Source organism: Lathyrus oleraceus, chromosome 7 (assembly GCF_024323335.1).
Source record: "Lathyrus oleraceus cultivar Zhongwan6 chromosome 7, CAAS_Psat_ZW6_1.0, whole genome shotgun sequence".
NCBI lineage: Eukaryota > Viridiplantae > Streptophyta > Magnoliopsida > Fabales > Fabaceae > Lathyrus > Lathyrus oleraceus.
The window spans coordinates 496,223,181-496,238,174 of NC_066585.1; the positions used below are offsets into that span (position 1 = coordinate 496,223,181).

At 34.6% G+C, this 14,994-nt stretch overlaps 1 non-coding gene across 1 annotated transcript; it reads right to left on the reverse strand.

The window, feature by feature from the left end:
- Window positions 1-921: 921 nt before the first annotated feature.
- Window positions 922-1,028, reverse strand: LOC127109921 (small nucleolar RNA R71). The gene has a single exon (XR_007797165.1). It is a non-coding gene; the product is annotated as a small nucleolar RNA R71 (small nucleolar RNA).
- Between the last annotated feature and the right edge of the window lie 13,966 nt (window positions 1,029-14,994).

Consider the following 14,994-nt stretch of genomic DNA (forward strand, 5'->3'; position numbering starts at 1 on the left):
AATAAGAAATTCACACAAAACCTAGTCGCTTTCTCACATTAATTTCTGAACATGTTAAATTTTTGCATTAAAACTCGACCCCCCCCCCCTAATCTTTACTTTTTAGTTCTCAATTTCTTAACTCTGATAGATAGCAATCCATATGGATACAATCTTCATTTTTATTACTTCGACATTACCGATACACTTGTCGGGAAGTCATCAAGTTTTTGACGTTGTTGCCGGAGATTATTGGTAATCTCAACAAGACAACGCTTGTGCGGTGATTAGTTTTAAATTTTTAGTTTTTTATTTTCATTTTAATTTAGTTATTTGTTTTTCATTTATTTGATTTTCTTAGGTTTAATGTAGTACCACTGAAGGTGTTTTTATTTGCTTATGCAATGTTCAGGATCAAAACTAATACCTTTTGATCCAAAAATTGAAAAGACCGCACGAGCAAACCGGAAAGTAGCGCGATAAGCACTTTTAGTGCAACAAGCTTTAATAGAGAAAGATTCGCCTGTTTCTTTTGATAACGTAAGAGAAGAAGAAGAAACAACAATGGTGGATCCACCAGCTCAAACCATGGGAGACTACTGCAAAACAATTGATGCAGGACATGTATCAAGGGGTTTCTAACCCGCTAACCCTGTTATTTTTGCTATTAAAAATTCTAGGCTTTCAGGTTTGCAAGACAAACAGTTTAACGACAATGTGAACAAATATCCTTGGGAGCATCTGGCTTGGTTTTATTAAACATCACCAATGTGTGCGCCAAAGGGTGTAATTGAAGATCAAGTTAATTTGAATTTATTTAGTTTTTCTCTGTTCTGAAGGGATAAGGATTGGTTATTATGTTTACCAAATGGAACAATTGCAACTTGGAAAGAGTTAGAAGATAAATTTCTGGAAAGGTTTTTCACTACTACTCAATTTAATGAATGAAGAGTTGAGATTTCTAATTTTGAGCAACAAGAAGCATAATCCTTGTATGGTGCATGGGAGAGGTTTAAGTTGTTACTACGAAGGTGCCCTAATCACAATATGAGCATAATGGAACAAATGAAAAATTTCATCAAAAGGTTCAGAATTAAAACTAGGGTGCTTTTTGAGTTCTTACTGAAGTACAAGTAAAGGAACCGATTGAGAAAGTGAGTCTAAATAATATCATTCACCCAATGAAAGAGGACTCAAATCTGTTGAAATTGTGGGTACGCCACAGAGTGTACTAACATTAGAGACTCACGCTGCATTGCTTGCTTAAATTGTATTACTCAACAAATGGTTAGCAGTAAGAATTCTCAATCAAACTAATGTAAGTCAGATACAAATCTTGCATCGTCATTTCTATGGAGAAAGACATGCAAATGCAAGTTAGATACCATAATGGGTTAGTAAAAAAGTTCAGCTTGCAATTTTCTAAATTGGTTTTCAACAAGCACCATAAGTTCCATTCTAGAGAAAGAAATCACCACTCAAATAAACCCTCGACAAATTCATCAAGATGACACACAGTGGTTTTGATCAAGTAAAAGAGCAACATGAAACAATGAGAAAGAATCATGAATCATCAATAAAAAATTTAGAGATGCAGATTAGCCAATTGTTTTGACAGGTAGGATCGATACCAAGCTCTAGTGGAGGATTTATGGGTACTACTGTTGACAACCCAAAGAATGAAACTTGTAAGGCAATCGAGTTGGAAAGTGGAGTAGTAATTATGGAGCGTAGTCCTAGCCTTGTGAGGAAAGAAGAAATCATAAACGAGATTGAGGAGGTATATGAGACTTGGGATATGGAAGAAGAGGTAGAAGTCAAAAAATAAAAAATAGGTGAGTGATAAAACAAGTGAATACTCTGTGAGGGGGATACACTTAATAAACTGTTAGATAGAAACTCACCTTTGAGGAGAACCAAGAAACAAATCCTCCACGATCATAGTCCCGAACTACCCTACTATTTTAATCCACCTTACCCTATCATAAGGAAGAAGTTGATAAAGGAAGAAGATGATGGGAAATTCAAGAAATTTATGGAGATGTTTACCAAGCTTTAAGTCAGTGTTCCATTTCATGAATCATTAGATAAATCACCGGAGTATGAAAAGTTCATGAAAGACTTACTAACAAGAAAAAGAAAATTGAGGTTTGATGAGAATATAGCTTTGATAGAAGAAATGTAGCAAAATTATTCAGAGAAAACTTCCAACCAAGCTAAAAGATCCAGGACGGTTCAACATACCTTGTACCTGTTGGTGTAAGCCCTAGAGGCCAATACTTTTGGTACTTGTATCGAATTATTTATTAAAAGGCATTTTCTTTATTGTGGTTGATTAATAAAGTCCCTGGAATAGATAGTCCGTTTAATGTATTAAGTGTGACTTAATCATGAGAACACATTAAACATAACGGCATTATTCTTAAAGTATCCGTAGTCGAGCTTTAATATGAAGTGGGATAACATTAAAGCATTAAGACTATTATGTTTGTAGACTGATGATCACATCTCATGGATCATGGATAAAGAGTTATCAAGTCTTAAACATAGGTATGAATATTAGGAGTAATATTTATACCGGATTGACCCGTTATGAGAATACTATATAGAAAGTTATGCAAAGTGTCATAAGTTATTCTCATGGTGATAATAGTGTATACCACTCTTCGACCTGAAACCACTATGGATCCTAGATGTAGAGTTGAGTGCTTTATTACTGATCCAACGTTATCCGTAACTGGATGACCATAAAGACAGTTGATGAGTACTCCACGAAGCATGATGAGGGACATGAGTGTCCTAGATGGAATTTGCCAATCCTGCGTAACAGGATAAATGTCTATGGGCCCAATATTGAACTGGACAAGGGTGACACAGTCTATACCTTGTGTTCAATATAGACATAAGGGCAAAGGGGTAATTATACACATAATTATTATCACAGGAGGTTTTGTCAGATCACATGACATTTTCGTGACTTGGGTAGCAGTGATGTGTTGCTAGATACCGCTCACTGTTTATTATGTTAAATGCGTGATTTAATATAATTGCCAACGCCGCGAAAACCTATAGGGTCACACACAAAGGACGGATTGATGAGAGATAGAATAATTAAGGAACATCGTAAGGTACGGTGTACTTAAGCAGAATACGAAATATGGTAAGGTACCAAATACTTAAGTGATTTTGGCATATTATGAGATATAGGCCAAAATGCACTTAAGTGGGCTTTTTGGCTTGAAGCCCACACAAGTGGTTCTATAAATAGAGCTCTTGTGCAGAAGCTTTGTATGGGAATACAACACAACTGAAGAGTTGGAATTTCGTATCTCTCTCTCACTCAAAGCCTTCATTCATAACAGCTAGCACTGCGACTGAAGGAATCCGTTCGTGTGGACTGAGTAGAGACGTTGTCATCGTTCAACGTTCGTGATCGCCCCGTGGATTTGTATCCAAGGTTTTGGTCGTTTCAAGAGATCTGCACCAAAGGTTTGAATCGCCACAAGAGGTAACGATTCTATCACTGATCATGCCCATTCGTAAGGATCACTAAATGGAGAAATTTTTAAATTCCGCTGCGCCCTGGATGGCAATTCTCCAACAGTGGTATCAGAGCCACTTACGAAACCATGAATCTGATATTTGTTTTTGTTCTGTAATAATATGATTAAAGACAGAATGAATCAAAGGTTAAATTGAGATCGATCAAGTTACATATATGTGATATATGTAACCCTGATGCAAAATACATTATATATGATATAATGTTCTTGTTTCGTTCATTCAAAACCTCGATGATTGTTTTCCTTTGAGCGATCAATGGTCGTTTGCTTCTTGATCCGACATTAGTATGGTGAAGCAATGACGTGTTGATCAATCATACTGAATTAACAATCGAGACGTGTTTGACGGTCTGAAATTGGTGCATTAGGGTTAGTGACGGCACAAGGGTTGTGTTGTCAGAGAGTTATGCGATTGGGGTTTGAACGCACAAGAGTTGTGCTTCCTAAACACTTTTTGGAACAGTGTTAACCGGTTAACGCGTATGGTTAACCGGTTAACGGAATGCGAAATAAAATTTTTGAGATTTTTTAACAGTGTTAACCGGTTAACGCATATGGTTAACCGGTTAACGCAAGGCGGAAAACAGTTTTCCAAGACATTTTCAAACAGTGTTAACCGGTTAACGCATTTGGTTAACCGGTTAACGCAAGGCAGAAAACAATTTTTTTCAGATTTCAAAACAGTGTTAACCGGTTAACGCATATGGTTAACCGGTTAACGCAAGGAAATTTTCACCCATTCGGCTAACTCAGTGCTTTAAAAGTGTCAAGTGTTGATACGAAAAGCGACATCGATTTTAAATGAATTGTTCATTAAAATGTGATGATCGGTCGTCGAAATTTAATTTGATTTTAATTAATTAAAGGAATTAATTATAATAATAATAAAGTGTTTATTATTGTCTTGTGGTGATCGGTTATGGCCTTAGTTTTCCTTTGTTTTATTTTGGGTTTTTAAAATACGACCTGCGTGTCGTGCCTCTCTCTTAATCTCCCAAATGTAACTTCTTTTCTCATCTCACTCCCTCGTATGTAAAACGAGTTTCTTTCATGTAATGTAATGATATGAAAAAAAGCAAAGAAGTCAGTGCCAAAGGAGGACAACCTTGAAGATCTTGCTTAGAGAAGCTTAGATCGTTGTAGGTTAGCTTAGGTTCTCTCATTGGCTTGGGAGAACAATTGCGCTAGGGGCCATAACTGTTTCATTTTGTTTGTATGTATGTTGATGCATGTGAATGTATGTTGATGCATGTGAGAGACGGTTTATATGATAAACAAGCCGGTGAGATCAGAAAAATTGCAATTCCCTCAAAATTAAAATATTAAGTTTATGCTTTCCAAGTTTTGACACTCATCAAGACTAGTAATGGATAATGTAGGTTTCGCCTACGCGAGGTGCATGATCTATATATTGGTAAGGTGCGATGGGATAATTGTAATATCCAACTGTTAAAACAATGGGTCAAACTTAACTAAACAAATTATAATAATATTATATGTGTTTGCTTTCCAAGTTTTAGCACTCATCAAGACTGGTATCGGATATGTAGGTTTCGCCTACGCGAGGTGCATGTTCTGTATTAGTAGGGTGCGATGGGATAAATATAATATCCAACTGCTAGGACAATGGGTCAAACTTAATTATAATAATATTATATATGTTTAGAAGCAAGAGTTGGGAATGATCCATATGATGGATTGGAATAAGGAGTTATTCACCCAATTGAAATTTTCGAGAGTTGTATGAGATACAATTGGAAGGAGTTCCTACCTAAATAACCTAGTTTTGTGTAATCCGCCTACGCGGACTTAGAACGAAGTGAAATATGGATCTCGACCCACTAGAAAATCTTCCAACGGGATTTTCCGAATCAGATGATGAGGGTCATTTGTTTTGAGTAAAATAGTGGGAGCATGTTTAATTAAAGGCCTAATTAAATATGTCAATGACACTTATATTTTCATAAATCCTTGTGTAGATTACCATGACAGCAAACACCTCTAACAACATCTTGCGATCAATCCTTGATAAAGAAAAATTGTCTGGGACAAATTTTCTGGATTGGTACCGAGACATGAGGATTGTCCTCAAACATGATAAAGGGAAAGGCAAGGAAGTTGTCAAACCCAAACCCACTAGTGCTGCTTTGAAGCCTAGTGGAAGCATAGAAAAGGAAGGTACCTGCTTCCATTGCGGTAAGACCGCACACTGGAAGAGGAACTGCCCAAAGTACCTGGAAGATAGGAAGAATGGAGTAGAGACTCCAACTTCAGGCATTTTTGTTATTAAAATTAATTTATCTACTTCTGCATCATGGGTATTAGATACTGGATGCGGTTCTCACATTTGTACAAATGTGCAAGAACTAAAAAGGAGTAGAAAATTGGCAAAAGGTGAAGTCGACCTACGAGTTGGTAATGGAGCAAAGGTTGCTGCCTTAGCCGTAGGAACTTATGAATTGACTTTACCTAGTGGTTTGATAATTCAGTTAGAGAACTGTTATTATGTACCAGCAATTAGCAGGAATATTATTTCCGTTTCTTGTTTGGACAAGTTCGGTTTTTTCATTCATAATAAAGAACAATTGTTGTTCAATTTATTTGAATGATATATTCTATGCAACTGCACAAATGAACAATGGACTATATGTCATTGATCTTGAAATGCCTATTTATAACATTAATACTAAAAGGATGAAACCTAATGAGTTAAATCCAACTTACCTTTGGCATTGTCGATTAGGCCACATAAATGAGAAACGCATTTCCAAACTCCATAAAGATGGACTGTTGGACTCTTTTGATTATGAATCATATGAGACATGCAGATCTTGTTTAATTGGAAAGATGACAAAGTCTCCATTCACAGGAAAAGGTGAAAGAGATAATGATCTTTTGGCCCTCATACATACTGATGTATGTGGACCACTGAACATGCCGGCCAGAGGAGGTTTTCAGTACTTCATCATATTTACTGATGATTTCAGTAGATATGGTTATGTGTGTTTAATGAAACACAAATCATAGTCCTTTGAAAAGTTCAAGGAATTCAAGAATGAAGTACAAAACCAACTAGGTAAGAATATTAAAACTCTTCGATCAGATCGAGGCGGTGAGTATTTAAGCCTAGAGTTTGATGACCATCTGAAAGAGTGTGGGATCCTATCCCAACTCACTCCTCCTGGAACACCCTTATGGAATGGTGTATCTGAGAGAAGAAATCGAACCCTGTTAGACATGGTCCGATCCATGATGAGTCAAGCCGATCTTCCAAACTCCTTTTGGGGACATGTGCTGTTGACCGCAGCTTACACACTTAACCGTGTTCCATCCAAAAAGGTTGATAAGACACCATATGAGATATGGAGTGGTAAGTGACCACATATGTCTTACATGAAGATTTGGGGTTGCGAAGTTTATATGAAACGACAAATTTCAACTAAGCTTGAGCCCAAATCTGACAAATGCTTATTTGTGAGGTATCCTAAAGAAACAAGAGGATATTACTTCTACAATCCTTCGGAGGGCAAAGTGTTTGTCGCTCGAACTGGAGTTTTCCTAGAAAAGGATTTTAATTCCAAAGGAACAAGTGGGAGGAAAGTAGAGCTTGAAGAAATTCAAGAATCACAAAGCATCGATACACCTATGGAGGAATTAGAGCAGGAAACACAAGTAGTTGTGTAAGAGCAACCTGCTCAAGTAGAATAAGACCAGCGTAGGTCAGGCAGGATACGTCACCTACCTGAGATATATGGATATCTGATCTAGGTGATGTATTACTCATGGATCAAGATGAGCCTGTGACCTACTCATGGAATCTTCGCTTTGATGAAACAGTCAAACTGTATGGATTCATCAAGAACGAAGATGAGCCTTGTGTCTACAAGAAGGTTAGTGGGAGCATGATCGTATTCCTGGTACTATATGTAGATGACATATTACTCATTGGAAACGATGTCCCTACCCTGCAACAAGTAAAGACTTGGTTGGGGAAATGCTTTTCTATGAAGGACCTAGGTGAAGCAGCCTATCAGAATCTATAGAGATAGATCATGAAATGCTTGGCCTAAGTCAGAGTACATAGACAAAGTGATGAGACACTTTAATATGAATGATTCCAATCTGGTTATGTGTTTTGCTTAAATGGTGGCACTGTGAGCTTGAAAAGTTCAACGCAAGATGCAGTTGCTGATTCTACAACTGAGGCCGAGTATATTGCTGCCTTAAGTGCAGCAAAGGAAGCTGTTTGGATCAATAAACTTGGCATAGTCCCTAGCATTGTGGATCCCATTGGTCTCTATTATGATAACAATGGTGTTATCGCACAAGCTAAGGAGCCTAGATCTCACCAACGATCCAAACACATACTTAGGCGTTGTACGAAAATATGTAAAGTACCTACACTTGACAATGTCGCTGACCCACTGACAAAGCCTCTTGCGCAGCAGAAGCATGATGGCCATACTAGATCAATGGGCATACGGGGTATGCATGATTGGCTCTAATGCTAGTGGGAGATTGTTGGTGTAAGCCCTAGAGGCCAATACTTTTGGTACTTATATCGAATTATTTATTAAAAGGCATTTTCTTTATTGTGGTTGATTAATAAAGTCCCTAGAATAGATAGTCCGTTTAATGTATTAAGTGTGACTTAATCATGAGAACACATTAAACATAAGGGCACTATTCTTAAAGTATCCGTAGTCGAGCTTTAATATGAAGTGGGATAACATTAAAGCATTAAGACTATTATGTTTGTAGACTGATGATCACATCTCATGGATCATGGATAAAGAGTTATCAAGTCTTAAACATAGGTATGAATATTAGGAGTAATATTTATACCGGATTGACCCGCTATGAGAATACTATATAGAAAGTTATGCAAAGTGTCATAAGTTATTCTCATGGTGATAATAGTGTATACCACTCTTCGACCTGAAACCACTATGGATCCTAGATGTAGAGTTGAGTGCTTTATTACTGATCCAACGTTATCCGTAACTGGATGACCATAAAGACAGTTGATGAGTACTCCACGAAGCATGCTGAGGGACATGAGTGTCCTAGATGGAATTTGCCAATCCTGCGTAACAGGATAAATGTCTATGGGCCCAATATTGAACTGGACAAGGGTGACACGGTCTATACCTTGTGTTCAATATAGACATAAGGGCAAAGGGGTAATTATACACATAATTATTATCACAAGAGGTTTTGTCAGATCACATGACATTTTCGTGACTTGGGTAGCAGTGATGTGTTGCTAGATACCGCTCACTGTTTATTATGTTAAATGCGTGATTTAATATAATTGCCAACGCCGCGAAAACATATAGGGTCACACACAAAGGACGGATTGATGAGAGATAGAATAATTAAGGAACATCGTAAGGTACGGTGTACTTAAGCAGAATACGAAATATGGTAAGGTACCAAATACTTAAGTGATTTTGGCATATTATGAGATATAGGCCAAAATGCACTTAAGTGGGCTTTTTGGCTTGAAGCCCACACAAGTGGTTCTATAAATAGAGCTCTTGTGCAGAAGCTTTGTATGGGAATACAACACAACTGAAGAGTTGGAATTTCGTATCTCTCTCATACTCAAAGCCTTCATTCATAACAGCTAGCACTGCGACTGAAGGAATCCGTTCGTGTGGACTGAGTAGAGACGTTGTCATCGTTCAACGTTCGTGATCGCCCCGTGGATTTGTATCCAAGGTTTTGGTCGTTTCAAGAGATCTGCACCAAAGGTTTGAATCGCCACAAGAGGTAACGATTCTATCACTGATCATGCCCATTCGTAAGGATCACTAAATGGAGAAATTTTTAAATTTCGCTGCGCCCTGGATGGAAATTCTCCAACAGTACCATAGGGAACTTAAAATTAAGTAAGAAATTTGAGATTTGGGGGATAACATTAATTTAATGCCTCTTTCACTGTCGAGGAAGCTAAATTTGGGAGAGCCAAAACCAACGTAGATGACTAACATTGGCCGATTGATCAATCACATATCCTTATGGTGTTATAGAAGATGTGATAGTGAGGGTGTGTTAGTTGGTATTTCTAGTTGATTTTCTGATATTAGATATGGATGAAGATTTAAAAACTTTATTACGGCTCGAAATACCTTTCTTAGCTACCGATAAAGCGTTGATTGATATGGAGATGGGTGAGTTGATCCTAAGATTCAACAATGAGAAAGTAGTTTTCAATGTGTTTGAAATAATGCAACATCATAAAGAAAATTCTCAATGTTATAGGATTGATATCATTGAACATGAACAATACAAGAAAGATTGTAATCAAATCACAGTGGATCCAGGAGATCAAGAGAAGAATGTTGTTACATGCTTATACAAAATCTCAAACATGATGCAAAGGTATGCACTTCCAATTTCTTACGTCATCACTCCTTATAGTTACCTTGGTAGTGTGTGTTTAGAGTCTTTTTGTTTCACAAAATAAAAGTTGTTCACTGTGATCATAACAATCGCTCATAATTGGGAATTTCCGTTTGATAATTATGCGATTAGAGTGGTGATTAGCAAACTGAAAGAGAAATATTTCCAAGGTATACACGACGCTAGAAAAGTTTTGATGAAAACCATGCAATTACTTTAACAACTGAAAAATTGTTGCTAGCGGTGGTAAATGCTTTGGAAAAGTTTCTCTTTAATTTAATTGGTTCAAAAGTTGTCGTGCTTATAGGTTATGGAACATTTATGAATATGGAGAAGATAAAATTCGTTAAGAAACCTCCTAATAAGTGTGTTGCCGAAACAAATGCAACGGTGTGGTTGACCAACATGACAGGTGGTAATTGGTACAAAGGAGTAGATCCCTCCTCTAAGGAATTTCTAGTAATGCACTAGAGTTGTCTACACGATTCATATATGTCTTCTGGGGAGAACACATGATGCCATTTGTCATCAGTATATGGTATGAAACAAGTTTGAAAGAAGCACCTGATTAGAGAATCAAACGATTAAGCTTAGAACCTTAAAGAAGTGCTTAATGGGAGGCAACCCATTGGTAAATTTCATTTTCGGAAATTTATTTTGAGAAAAATTCTAATCTTTATTAAGATCCAACGAAGAGTAATAGCTACTTATAAATACTCTTCTCCTTCGTATTGTTTATCTATTTTTTTCCTTAATAAATGAATTTGCAATTGATTCGTTGTTGCACACGGGTCAAAAACGAGTAAATAAAGTAAAGTATAAGAACACACTTGAGTCGTATCACGGCGTCTAAGTTTAAATTATTTGGAATAAAGAACATAATTGGGGGGTTTATGTTTTCAAACAATCTAAATTAAACGAATTGAGATGCGATTATGATTAACGGATCAATCTACTGATTCAATAATTTCAGACTTATCATTGGCTATTATAGTTCCAATTCCTTAAACGGATTCAATTCCTATTTGATTATAATGTCTATTAGACAAGCACAATCAAGACCATGTGAATCATATTCCTATTTACCGCATTTAGCATAATAATTAAAGATTAGGCAGAGTTAACGAATGAGCTAGGTTAACACGCGATTATATTAAGGAATATGCATCGATCAAATTTAATCAATCTTATTCTATGAAACTTGAATTAAGCAAACAAGACACATAAAACATAATTGAAAAGAAAGTGAATAAAAATTAGGCAAAACAATAACCTCAAGGTCTTGATGAAATCCTGAAACAGTAGATTAACCTTATGGTTTAGTCGGCCATAAAATCCTAATACTCTCTAATCTAATTCGTAAAAGTTGTGTGTCTCTTGCCCTAATGTTGTGAATTCATTTAAGTAATAACGAGAATCATACTTTTACAACCGGCCCACAAAACATAAGTTTGGCCCAAAGACTAAGTAAACTAATTTTATTAAGTCTGAAACTAAAAGTTGTAATTTGACTCTTCTTCACTCCTAATTGGCTTCTGACAACAACATGAAACTAATAGATTATTCTTATCTTTCCAACGTATATTAGAACTCCTAAAACGACATCTTATAGCTCAGGTTATGATTTGCATAATGTGAAAGTATCAAAATATAACTTATTCTACAAATAAACCAAATAAATAAAATAAAAGCAAATTTAAACTTAACTTTAAAAACATATTAAAAGAAAATAAATAATGGGAGAAGTCATATAATTATCTTAGCAAAAGTAAAAAATGGTGTATTAAAATACACTATCAAATTCCTCAACACTTGAACTTTTGCACTCCAAGCAAAACTCTAACTTCAAATTTTATAATAGAGTAAAAACGATAACGAGAACAAAAACAAAACATGCAATTTCAAAGACTTTCAGGATCACATAAGGGTAATAAAAATTCGCATTATAAGCTTCAAGTAATATGTCATTCATGAGTAACTTTTTGTGAGAATCAAAGCAAATAAGAGGACAATTTACCAAAAAATACATCAGAAGTGGCAAGATCCTTACAAGAAATAAGTTCTCTCAACTCTCAAATGTTAAGGTTATATTTTTACATTCAAAGCACATCATGAAAGTTAGCACTACCATAAACTTGAAATGACTCTAACATCCACACTTGAAATACATGCACACAAAGATCAAAAGGACTTTATTTAGATTGTAACATAGTCAAGGTAAAAGAGTGAGATAAATCATAATGGGTACTAAGCTAAAATTTAAAGGGATAAAAGAGAATTAAAATAAACTGTGTGAGTTGAACTAATCATCACTTTATTCACTTTCAAACAACTTCTTTGCAACCATCTTCTCTTCTCTTTTATCTTTTTCATTTATTTTCTTCATTTTTTCCTTTTTTTCTATTTTTTAGAAGGAATATTAATGTGAATTTTCCTCTATCTTTTCTTTTCTTTTTTTTTTCTTTTTTTTTCTAGCAACTTTTGAAATATCACAACACAAATATACTAATTCAACCTCACACAACTCCAAACAAGACTCATTCATCCACTTAAATAGGGTAATAATATTATTTTTTACTTTATACCTGTAATGAGTTATAAACATAAAATGGGTTAATAGGCTCAAGGGGGCTTCAAACAAATGCTGATAATTTCAGGGTTTACTTTTATGGCTAAGTGGCTAAAAAATAAAACAAAAAAATAATTTGCATTTATCACATTAGCGTGCTCAAGTAAACAAAATGTTTCAACAAGAGACAACTCAAGTTCTAAAGTGACTAACAAACATGAATGAAATCACACAAGAAAGAAAAAGAAATGGGTTTTATATGTCGTACATTATAAGGCTCAAATTCTCATCAAGGATAATGATCTACCACAAATGATGCATAATTTATACTTAGTCCACTTTATAATACTAAGAATTCAAATAAAGTCACTCACATCACACCCTAAATCTTTAGTCAAATGAAGAAAGAATTTACTTACGCAACACTTCTAACCTCCAAAACCAACGAAAAAGCATGCATTTTTAAATAATAATAAAAACTGAAAAGAAGAAAACAAAAGAAATAAAGTAAATGATATCCATCCCCCATACTTAAAACACATATTATCGTCAAAGATCAAAGAACATTCTTCTATAAGTAAAAGTGTCAAATGGGCAAGTGAAAGTGGTATTCTCTTTGTCCTTTGGTGCAATATAGATCTCCTTTTTCATAATATCTAAAATCAAAGGGTTAAGTTGCTTGTGGGGTTGTCTCACTATTTTTCCCCATCCTTAATTAGTATCTGATGCATACACATTGATGAGCTAATACTAAGAATGTCAGCCAAGGTCCATCCAATTGTCTTCTAAAAATAAAATAAAATAAAATAACGAATCTATAAAAAAAATTATATATTTTTGAGAATATGAAAATAGAAAAAAATAAAATAGGAAAAAGAGTAATTTACGATTTCCATGGTCGAAATCCCATAGAAGTGTCTTCTAAAGAGAGTACTATGTGTTGATTTTTTTTTCTGATTTTTGTTTTAAAATTTGAAGAATTTCAAAATAGTAGCTTACAAAGTCACTTGATGGGTTGTGATACGTACCACTATACCGCAACCCTGAAAATCAACAAACAAAAACAATAAAAAAATTACTAACAAAACTCTAAATTATGATTCTAAAATTGATTAAACTCAACAGCCAATGGATCTGATGTCGCACATGGGTAAAAAATGAGTAAATAAACTATAGTATAAGAAAGCGACACTCGAGTCATATCTCAAGGACTCTAAGTTTAAATTAACCAGAATAAAGAGCATAATTTGGGGGTTTATGTTTTCAAACAATCAAAAGTAAAAGAATTGAGATACAATTATGATTAACGAATCAATCTATTGATTTGGTAATATCGGGCTTATTTGATTATAATGTCGATAAGACAAGCGCAATCAATACCATGTGAACTATATTCCTATTTACTACATTAAGCATAACAATTAAAGATTATGCAGAGTTAACAAATAAGCTAAGTTAACACGCGATTATATTAAGAAATATGCATCGATCAAATTTAATCAATCATATTCTATGAAACTCGAATTAAGAAAACAAGACACTAAAACATAATTGAAAAGGAACTGAATAAAAATTAGGCAAAACAAAAACCTCAAGATCTTGATGAAATCCCGAAACAGTAGATCAACCTTAGGGTTTAGTTGACCATTAAATCCTAATGCTCTCTAATCCAATTCGTAAAAGTTATGCGTATCTTGCCCTTATGTTGTGAAATCACTTAAGTAATAACAAGAATCAAACTTTTACATCCGGCCCACAAAACATAAGTTTGACCCAAAGACTAACTAAACTATTTTTATTAATTTTGAAACTAAAACTGATAATTTGACTCCTCTTCACTCTTAATTGGTTTCTAATAGCAACATGAAACTTTTATATCATCCTTTTATCTTTCCAACGCATGTTAGAACTCCTAAAACAACATCATGTAGCTCAAGTTATGATCTACACAATGTGAAGGTATGAAAATACAACTTATTTCAAAAATAAACCACATAAATAAAATAAAATAAAATTAAACTTAACTTCAAAAACACATTAAAAGAAATGAAAATAACGAGATAATTCATATAGTTTTTTTAGCACAAAGTAAAATATGGTGTATTAAAATACACTGATCAACGATTGTTGTTTCTTTCAATATTTATATTTTGCAACTTTACAAATAAATAGATGAACCAAAAAGAATCACCGAATAGAAATTGATCATCATGGAAAGTTATCTTGCAGATTAAAAGTTAAGGAAGAAAAAGAAAATTAACTACCTTGTACTCAATCTCCAGATACCTCATCTACTAAGGTTTGGGCCAGATTATTCTATTGTTTACTTTTTCTTCTATTGAGTGTATCATCAAATTGTATTTTATACAATTTGCGATTTTTCTGAATTAATTTTTTGTTTGAATAAATACACACTAAGACAATTTTTTTGTTATAAACTCTAAGCCTTTTTAAGCCAACCATATTTTAATGTTA